Consider the following 10,949-nt stretch of genomic DNA (forward strand, 5'->3'; position numbering starts at 1 on the left):
TTGAAATGGTTTTCTAACTTGCAGAGTCTTAGCCAAGGTTAATCTCCACCACAAACTTGAATCAAGTGTCTTTCGCAGTAACTGTCGATGCTCGGTAGAAAGCCACAGCAACAAGTTGATCTCTGAAGTGACAGCTTACATCCACCTCTTTGCTAGCAGATCCTCTGCTCTCCTGCATCTGTTGCTGGGAAGTGACAAACACACCATTTCTCCTGTCTCATCATTCTCTTCTGTCACTTGAAGGTCTCCACTGACTTCAGGGGGAGAAAAAAAAAACCTTTCTAGCTGCAACTGGCCCTGTCTACATCACAGGGCAGTCCCTCAGTCCCTGACTTGTTATTCACCAGCCCTCTCCCGTCCAGGGACCGAGACCTGAGTCAGGAGCTGTCTTTTCTCATCATGACTCCTGTATTTTCAAGGGGCAGTGAAACACCCTCTCTGCCGCTCCTCCTCTTCCTCCCTCAAACAGCACCATCCACACCACCACCCGTGCACCTGTGTCCACTCTCTTGGCTCGAAGGGGGATTTACCCACATGACTGGGGCTGGATGTGAAGGAAAAGGAGCATACAGTATCATTAAGCAACTTGTGGTCAAAGTCACAACCTCTGGAGACTCCTCAACTACTGTAAATGCCAGCGGTTCGTTGTCCCACAGCCTCTTCCTTCCTTCACGCCCCGCTCCGCCAAGTTGGCCACCTGAGACTCTGCTCATTGCTCTTGTTTTCCCTGGCTCTTCTCACTTGTTTACTTAAAAATCTCTTTCCCTCCCCTGCCCTTCATTTGAATTTCTTGCAGGAGGGTCTTATAAGGACACCTACTTTAATCAGAATTTCCTGTGAGTTAGTAGGCAGCTTTTTTTTTTTGTTTTTGCATATTTTGAAATAAAAATGTAATCATTTCTTAAATGTCCCTTTCCCAAACTCTGCTTCAAAACAAACTCTTTTCTTACAGAGAGTAATGGTTTTAAAGCCCCAGTTTAAAAGACAAACTCTGTACAGAGAAGGAGGGATACTTTGGATGCAGGAGGACAGCCTGTCACCCAAGGGAAAACAGCAGACATGCTGCTGAAGCTGACTGCATATTTTCTTTTTCAAAAAGCACTCAAGACTAAAACCACCTGTGGGCGAGTCTAGCCTCTCTGCTGATTTAGTAGGGCCTAGTGCAGAGTGTCCTGTCAAAAGGCACGCTTATTTTCACAAGGCAAATGAATCAGTTTTTATGTGGCAGGGCTACAACTCATTGGGATGAACTCATTAAAACTTTGTAAAACAAACTGCAAGTGAGAGGTGCAATATTTCATTATTCAAACCCAGAGAATAGAGAGGCGTCCTATGGAAAAGTGAGTCATATTCTCTGTGGTACATTCTGTTCATTCTGTTATAATAAACATGAGTGTTTGTTTGCTGAGCCCATTAGCATCCAGCTATAAACTTGATTAGGACGAGTTCCTCGGCCCGCTGCTGGGTTAGCGTGTGCACTGCCGTTCGGTCGCTCTGTTGTATAACAGCACCAGTCATGTCAGACTGCCATTCCAAAAGGAAATAACAGCACTTTCCTTATTTCTTTCATATCGCATCCCAAATTTCTATTACAGACATCAAAGCAATGACTCTAATACTTTCCATGCTTTCTGAACAACTCATCTTTTAAAGAAACTACTGGGAAATAAGGCACCACCGAGGTTCCTTAATTTCAGGGTTTGAGACTTTTAAAAATCTCATGGAAAAAAGTCAAAACAAGAAGCCACAAACCCACCTTCTCATAAAACTCTTTTCCATGTTTTATGTACTAGTATTCATTTCTGTGCTACTAGTTTGAGCTGGTTTTACAAGCTACGTGTCAGAAGATAAAACAGGTTGTTAGTCTAGCTTCATGATTGCAGAAAGTAAATTAACTGATCAGATGTATTTATTGCTACCATTGTTGGAAGATGATGACTAAGGGAACGACTTTTAAATAGGATGATGGTTGGTTGCATCTAGAACCATAGTGAAATAAGGGATCGTCTGCTGGAGACAAAGGGACTTCTGCTAAAGAAGTTTCTGTGCGGCTTAAATAGCATTTTGGAAATGCAACTCTTGCCCAGCTGTAAGAATGGGCAAGGTCTCCAAATTTGTAAATGTTTGCTGTGTTTCTATTGACTGTAGATAGGGTGGGAAGGATTGCTGCTGACTTCAGCAGGAAGAGAGTTGGAGATTAGCCATGGGTTAGAAACTCGTTGGGTTATAGCTTGAAGTGTTTAATCTATTTCCATAGAATCGCTTGCTTATTACAATTATTTGTCTGACGCGGCACTCCAGGAAGTGAGGTTACTATCCCGCAGTATCTGAAAGGAAGGTCTGAGGACGATGAGTATCCACTGTCTGGCTCTGACAGGTAGGCATTCCCAGCTTCTGGGGTGCATGACAGTATCCTTAAGACTGCTTATTTGGCTGACTTTTTTCTTCCACCTTCTATCCACACGTCAGAGGCACAGTGGCATGTGGTTGCAGACTCTCTGTAGCGCAAGATGGAGCATGCACGGAAAAGCTGTGGAGTAACAGCATGAGACTGGGTAAAATGGCTACTTCACTCCTTAAATGGAACATGCCTTGGGGCGCTCAAGTAGGAAATAAGGAGTCTTTTGTCTTTTTACCATGACAAATATCTGGTGATAGTTTTTGGGGTGCTTTCTGTCCCCAATAGTAATTTTTTAAAATAAATTCCTCTTCAAGGTATCCCATTACTTAAGTCTTTTTTTCCTTTTAAGTCCTATATTGCAGGTATTTTTAGCAGTCAAGGAAAGCCCTGTATTGTCCCTCCTCAAAGTCTCCTTATGCCATTCTTTGTTGAAGTGGAGAAATGCTTCAGAGCCATGTCAGATGCTTTCAGCTTGCAGCCGTGTGGACAAGCCAGCCCCAAGAGCCAGTCCAGCTCCAGGTTCCTACCCAGCAAGATGTCTCCCATCACACAGCGATGCAGCAGCCAAAGGATCTCCTCACCTACTGCAATTCCTCAGCTTACTTCTGTGAGTCACGTATCGTGGGAGGGCATCTCTTAACTATAAATGGAATGTTTAATAAACCTGAGTTTTTTTAATCTTTAGATGTTCATAGCTATTCACAAAGAATAAAATACATGGTCCAGCATGATCAGCTACACACTGGGAAAAACATACAGTATTGAAGCGTTGTACTTGAGCAGGGCCAGGATCCCTCAGTGGGTTCTCTGGCAGGAATTGAATGGTTGGCATCGTTTTTTTCTAGGTAAAATATGAGAAGTTTATCTAGTAATAGAGTCTTTTGAGTCTAGAGCAGCCTGAAGTCTTATAACACTCCCTGCACACGCGTGCCTGTGTTGCAAGTGGAAACACCATGTTTAAGAAATAGAGAATGACTTGATTTCTGCTATTTTCTTACTTTTCCCTACCAGTAACTGTCATCTTCCCATCGTGGAAACTGTCACCCTGTGGACAGTGATTTTTTTTTTTTTTTTTAAATCTGCTGTCCCTGGAGAAAGGGATGCTATATGTGTGTGGATGCTTAGACCAAAGCAGGGGATGTTGGGAGTTGCAGGTTGTGGTCTTTGCTGTGGCTCCTGGTGAGGCGTGGATGCGTAAAGCTGTTTGGTATGTGCTGCTGCAAGAAGTACATGTGCAAGCATGATGTGATATCTGTGGGTGCAGGAGCATCTCTTTGAGAACTCTGACATTTGGTTTGCTTTTAGTTACTTCCCACCTCAGTTTGTTTATCTGTAAAATGGGAATGGGGAACTTCCTAGAGAACCTAGAACTAAATATTTAATTATTCATAGCTTTTGCATACCCTTGAGGAGAGTATAAGCTGTAAATCCCTGTAGCTGCATACCAACATTTCTGTGGTTTAAGCATCAGGGGAACTGCTTTTATAAAGACACTGCTATATTCTCCTGGTTACATGTTTTGTGGCAAGCCTGTGTTCAGCCCTTGGCATGCAGTCCCAGCACCTAAACACCACGACCCCTTTCTGTGTGCAGACCTAGTATTTTTCCTCTGTGGAGCCTGTCCTGCTGGGGTCTGCAAGTTCACTGTTGGAGCTAGGAAGGTGCCTATCATGTGTGCTGTGCTTTTGAGGTGCAGAAAGCAGCATCTAGCAGACCTGGGCTCCATGGTCTGTCGGGATATGGCGCTAAGATGCACAGGCAATGCCCCCCTCCCAGCATTGGCACACAGGGCCATTCACTGCCAGGGCGGTGGGCATGCACAGTGCCTCCCAAACCAGCTGGAAGGTCGGTCGGGTCACCCCGCACCTCTTGGTAACGGGCCCCAATGCTTTACCGTCAGCCCCTGGGAGGCTGTGACATTTGAGCTTATGCTGGCTGCCCCAGCGCAGGGAGGTCAAACAAGTTGAATTACTCTTCAGATTAGCTGGATACAGCTTTGATCGCTGTCCATTTGAGACCTTGTGTGTTTTAGCTGGAAAAATGCACGCCACGTTCCAGCCACCTCCTCCAGCCAGGGGAGCGGTGGTGCCACTGGCAAACGCGTGCGCTCGCTGAGCATTACTTAGCTGGAAAGTTACCACTGAAGCATGTCCTCTGTCAAGAACGATCTCGGCTTCACTGAGCCTATCTCTTACAGATGTTAATTCCTTACTATTATCTTTACAAGTTCCAACAGAATAGTAAGTTGCAGTAAAGAGGGGATATGTTCAATTTAAGCAATGAGATTACTATGCTCTGAATAAGGCTACTTTTATTAATAATTACCTCTCTGCCGTGACTTTAAATTCAAACAGCTGGACAGCCTCTGCTCTTTATTAATTTCCTTGGATCCTTTGGCACGAAGCCCTCAATTCCTGTGATGTAATGGTATAAAAAGTTGGCTCCTGCCTGAGCTTCCACCCACAAGTTCTAAATTTGGAGCATGGCAAATTTCTGCAGATTCCAGAGACAGGCTATGCTCAAGACGTGCTGATGCCTTCAGCCCCATCCTATTGCACCAAACAACAAGATTGTGTGCTTTTTATAACTGGGATCATAAATATGACTCAGATGCACATGTTGTCTATGTAAGCACTTGGGGCTGGCTATCACTTTATGGCACTGGGAAGAAGCCAAGGCAAATAAAAATTGTTTTGAGTAAATATTACATTTCTAGAGCATGAATAACTTTTCTCTGCAGCCAACGTGTCACTAGTGGGAATAAAGAAGAAGACATGGTGGGAGGAAAGCAGTAACTAAATCATCCCATTAAAAACAGTCTGCAGCAAGACCTGTTGTTTCGACTCATCTGGGGTGTAATATCTCAGATAATTTGTAGCAGGTCTCTGCAAGGCCACAAATGATGGAAATAAAAACAGCTATATAGTTCAGTGCCATCCTGCCGCATGGCTCTCTCTTGGGTGGGATCTCTACCAGTGGTATGTAAAACAGGCAACCCAAGAACCAAGTGTCCTTCTCTCTCCCGCTCCCAAACGTGCAGAGGCTCAAGCATGTGGATTGCTCCATGGAGATCAGTGTTGCTACTCACGTGCTCAGTGCTAAGCATGTGCATATGTCTGTTCAGGATCCGGGCCAAAAGGAAGGATGAGTTTTTCATCCTGCGTCCTTGGGACTCCGGGAGTTGTCTGCGTTGCAGAACACGGGGAAACAGAAAATGAGCCCACATGCAGCTTTACGCTGCTGCACTAGAAGGCAAAGTGGCTTATCGACAGCTCTGTGGGACAGTGAACTGTCATCCCACCACCAGCATGCACTGCTGCTGGTCGGCATGGCTGCTGGCTCTGCTCTGGCTCTTCCAGCAAGATGATATGTCTCAGCCTCCCTCACCCCCAAAAATCCCACTTACTCCTGCCCTTGAGCCGTGCTCAGAGAGCAGCTTATGAAGTGCTTCACCTACCTGAAAAGCAAAGGGGTAAGAGCAATACTCTTTCTGTAAGAAATTATCAGGAAACATTCCCTGATAAAAGGAATCTTTAAGTCTCCCAAAAATAATAGCCAGATAGGAATAATGAGTGAGAGTCTAGCTTTGAAAATCATTAGTGGCTTTCCTATTTTCCTAATGGGCATGTAATCCTGAGCGTTGTGCATTCCTTCATGTTGCACCTGTGAGCTTTTGCATATCAGATAAGTTGTTTTCCTGAACTTTGCTGTCTTTTCCTTATTTATAGGCTGCTTTGGCACAGCAGGAAGAAAACTTTGCTTTAAAAGAGGCGTTCAGACAGGAAGCAGCAATGTTCCAGGAGGATTTCTGAGTCAAACAGGAGAGCAGCTGGCTTCTCAAAGTGCGTATTTCAGAGATCCCTAAAACATGCTGCTGCACAGTTGGAGCAGGTGAGTGGGGAGGCATCGAGACCACTCGACATTCTCATGTCCCAGCCATCCCAATCAGAAGCATTTGAAGAGCTTTTCTGTGCAGTGGGCTGGACTAGGGCTTGCTGATAAAACGTTTCAAGGGCTCTGAGCCCTGCAATAAGGATGACAGCCCTGACGTCAGTAGACCTGTACCTTCAGGAACTAGTGCTGAGAAATCGGTGCTGATTTGCCCAGCTAAGGCAGCTTTGACTGTGTTTCCAGGATCTGGGCAATAAGTCTTTTTTCCATGCCTTGCAAGCTGCCAGTGGTCAGTTTCTGCCAGGGGACCAGCCCAAACTGTGCAAGGGACTGACTCCCTCCCCTTTGTAACGTATTTTACAATTCAGAGAAACTTTTGTAACACAAGAAAGTGTTTTTACATATTAGAGTTTCTAAATTGTTAGAACAGTTGTAAAATCCTAATTGCCTTTAGTAGACAAGAAAAAAACAGCAAAGAAAACATTTTGGATTGCAGAATTAATAAAACTGGGAGCTGAGGATCAACTTCCAAGAGCAAAAACATATTCAGGGAGTCCTGTTGTACTTGCAAGTTTAACACAAATACTCGAGCCTTCCAACAAGTGAATTGCATTTACCTGCAAAATTTGTTGCTCTGAGTTGCAGAACTTAAGCTCTGAAAACTGTCCAGAGATGCAATGCCCAGTTCAGTCATCTTTATATTTACCCCAGGATGTTTCTGGAGCTCCACATGCACAAGGGAGTAGAAAACCTACCTGGGATTGATTCAGTAGCCTGGGTTAGAGATGACGAAAGAGGGCTTGGCTGGAGCACAGCATCACTTTATGACTACTGGCTTAATTTTCCTGACACTTCGGGGTTAGTTACGTGGTGGTTTAGCTTCAGTTAATTAGAGAGCTAAAGGCTGCTTCAATTTGCGGTTGTTACCCAAGAGCTCAGAGGAGTTTTTCTGGCCAACAGTGATCATGCCTAAGGGTGGAGGAGGTGGAGGTGCCCCTGCAAGGGGCTGGCAGGGGATGGTGCCAGGGGGCTCTGGTCATGCAGGGGTTGCCTTTGTATGCATGACCCTTTCCAAGGCCTCACGCAGCAATCTCTGGTTTGCACCTTGTGGATACAATTTCAGTTTCTCATGGTATCGCTTAAAGAGCTCTCTTTTTAGGGACAACTGAGTATTTTGCAGAGCTCTGTGTGCTTTTGTAATGCGTAGATATCACTCATGTTTCACCAGTGAGCAACTGAGGCATAAGGAGATTAAGGGACCTGACGAAGGTGATAGCAAGTCAAATTGTTTGGAATTTTGTAGCTCTGAAATATCATCTTTCTAAAACAGGAAACCCTCTCAGGAGTAGTAGGTTTTCATTAAAACAACAGTTCAAACCTGTCGATCTTGATATATCAGGAAAAAGAGGAATGTAGAAAATGCGAGAGTTAGCTTAGTCTGTCTTAAACTAAACCACCAGGTTCACGTTCCTCTGGAGCAACAAATACCCTCCAGGCATCATGGTGTCTTTGATTTATTTTTGGAAGCTGAAAACTCCCCCTTTTTGTGTCTGAGCTAAGAAAAAAAACAAGGATTTTGTGGGACAACAAAAGATTTCTGGAGGAAAAAACCTCCAGTCCCACTTCTCAAGAGTTTATGACATGAGCAGTTAAGCTAATGTAATCCAACTCAACCTCCCCTACATTTCAAAATTGGATTAAAGTTTGTAAGTCATTGAGGGAAAATGTTATGCAACAGAGTAACTGTATGACTCTCAAATCAGCGTCAGGCCTTCGCAGCTGTGGGTGCAGACCCTGGTTTCAGTCACCTGAATAAATCGGGGTAACCAGTGTGCCCAGAGCACAGGAGGGGTGAGGTGTATCCCTGCCGCTCAGCCTTCACAGTTAGGCAGCAGCCCACCACGCCGTGATGACTGGGTATGCCGACAGCCTTGTCGTTCGTAATCTGCCTGCTCCTCACTCTTTTTGCTTTTCTTTGGTGAGATAAGTCATCCAAACCCTAAGAAAAGGTTTTGGTCTGGCATTACGTGTGCTTCCCTTGCAAAGGAAGAGTGGGTTTTTCCTCCTGCAGTAGCAGTGTGTTGCTGCACGTACACAAGTGACGCAGCTCCAAGGGCGCTACCGACTCAGCGGTAAAAAACCCGTGTGGTACCGCATCTGTGTGACTGCCTTTCAAAACAGGATCTGCAGATGTGATTAATTACGAGCCTGTCGAGGAGAGACTTCTCTCCCGTGAGCTGTTTGAGGGCTGGGCGGTGGTGTCCGGCTGCCATCTGCCGTCCAGCTCCCTGCGGGGGCCATGGCGAGGCAGGGCCCCACGACGCACCCCCCGAGTCACCCCGGCCCGACGACAGGGCTGTTCGAGTGGCAACCTCTGGTCTATGTCCAAGCCATGCGCAAATCCTGCCCAGACTCACCAGGGCCCCCCGCCACGGTATCTCCCACATTCCTGCGGCAGATCTGGTATTTCTTATTGTTCTCCCCGTCTCTGGGGGAGCAGCTGCAGCTGCCTGGCCAGCCTGCCGAGGCAGGAGCTGGCGGAGCTCTGTGCTGTGGGTCCCAGAACTAGCCGGGGGCTTTGGAAAAATCGCGTCAGTCTTCTCACCCTGCTTCAGCACGTAGAGAGTCGGGGCTGATCAGGAGGGGCGAGATAAAAATGAGAAAAGTACAGAAAACCGGGAGAGCAGCGAGCGGCCGTGCAACACCATGCGCCCGGGGGTGGTGCGGGCTCAGCACACGCTGCCCTAGGCCCAGCGCTTGCCCAGGAGCTTTCTGCTAACACAACTGCACCAGTCTGCAGCGACAGAGTGTTTGCTGGGCGGTAAACGCCTGCAAACTGGTACTCTGTCAGCTGGGTTGCAGGGACACCAGTAGGAGTGAGTGGTGTGAGGAGGGGAAGCAGAGACAGAGCTGCCTTCGAAGCTGTGCAGGGCTGGTCCGTGCTCTGCGGAGATGGCAGAAAGGCCGGGGAGCAGCCCAGCCTGGCGATGGCATTTGGCACCCGGTGTGGGGGTTTTTTTTCCCTTTTCCTTTGGTGAGATGTTCTGCCAAGCTGGTACTTGTATCGTGCCCCATGCCTGCACCCAGCCCTTGGCTGCCCAGCCCTTGGAAATATGATTTCAAGGAATATACACTCTAGACTTTCTCCTGCCAGCGGGGTGTATTTGCTGGCCAGAGGTGGCCTGAGAGCAACTGTGGGTTTGGCTTTTGCCATCTGTAATGGTGACAGCAAAGGGAGCATGCGGGAGCACAGGAGGACAAGTTTCTTTTGCAAGCACAGCCATGTACGGCTATGCTGCGAGACCAGGCTTGGGGTGGAGGTTGTTTCTGGCCAACCATCTCCCCAGGATGCTCCACGGGCCAGCAGCGACCCCCTTGGGCGTCATGCAATCCTCACAGTCCAGCAATGGCCATGCTAAAGCACAACAGCAATGCAGAAGATGCCACCTCCATCCCCATAGGGAGCAGCCACACACTGAGTGACTGGGCCCTGCTCAGCTTTTTGAGGGGGACCCATGTGAGAGCAGACTGTACCCCTCCATCATTTCCCACCTTCTCTGGGAAAAAGCAGCCCAGGGCCAACACAATCGCTCTGGGAGGGGGGAAAGCCCGGCTGCGAAATGAGGCATGCTTCTCCCTCGCAGGCAGACTCGGTGGTTGACTTCACAGCTTGGAAAGAGCAAAACAGCCCAATGCCTCGCTGGCAAAGGAAACGGCTGGGAAAACACAACCTTCAGCTGCTCCGAATGCAAGATTTCAGTCCCAGCTATACTGTGGGAGGGACTTTCTAAAGGTGTCTAAGCAAAGCCTGATCTTAAATAGGTTTTTAAGTGGTTTTATTTTCCTTTTTTAGTCAGGACCAAGGAACCAACGCCCCAGAGGTCCTGGGCTTCCCCAGCACTTGCATGACGTGTCAGGGCTGAGCTGCACAAGCCTCTTCGGAGTGGAAAGAGAAATCCCCATGCTCTGGTAGGCATTGAAACAGCTAATAAATGTCAACACTAAGAAAGCCCAGGCTGCTTTTGAAACTGTCTCATGTCAATGCTTGAGGTTTTAATCCCATCTGAGATACTAACATGTTCAAATTAGGCTTGTTGGCCAAATTAGGTGAAAGGACACGGGCGCCTTGTGCAGTTGTGGGCGAGAGCAGCCGGCACAGACCTGTGCGAATCACGCTCAAACATCCTCACAAACACCCTGGTAGGTTCCTCCTGGTGAGATCTGCATTGCCTGAGCAAATCACTGTCGTGTGCTCAGAAAATAGGCGATGACAGGAATAACGACAGGTGAGCGTTTCCAAGAAGCCATTATGCCTGGATCCTGTAAAAGCTGTTTGTGTGCCATAGCCATGGCAAGTAGCTCTATTAGTTAGTTAATTAATTGATATTAATAACAGTGTATAAAGCTGGTGCTAGAGCAAGCTCCTTTGATAGGCAGAAGAGCGATGTGAGCAGTGAGCACACTGACTAAGGTAGAAAGGGTTATTTTTTTTGTGCTTATTTTATTTATTAAGGAATTTAAAATAATGACCAATGGGGAAAAGTGAGTGCAGTTGTTCTGGGGTTTGTGATTTTTTTTCGTTTTATTAACCTTCTGCCCAGTCTGTCATGGGTTTTCCTCTGGCCAGCTGCTCATATCCTTTTACATTACCTCTGTC

General features: G+C 46.9%; 1 long non-coding RNA gene across 1 annotated transcript; it reads left to right on the forward strand.

Annotated features, from left to right (window-relative positions):
• Positions 1–5,705: 5,705 nt before the first annotated feature.
• Positions 5,706–10,560, forward strand: LOC137662736 (uncharacterized). The gene is made up of 3 exons (XR_011048047.1): positions 5,706–5,873; positions 6,130–6,292; positions 10,146–10,560. It is a non-coding gene; the product is annotated as an uncharacterized lncRNA (long non-coding RNA).
• Positions 10,561–10,949: the final 389 nt, after the last annotated feature.

This window comes from Nyctibius grandis, chromosome 4, assembly GCF_013368605.1.
Source record: "Nyctibius grandis isolate bNycGra1 chromosome 4, bNycGra1.pri, whole genome shotgun sequence".
In the NCBI taxonomy this organism is placed as follows: domain Eukaryota; kingdom Metazoa; phylum Chordata; class Aves; order Nyctibiiformes; family Nyctibiidae; genus Nyctibius; species Nyctibius grandis.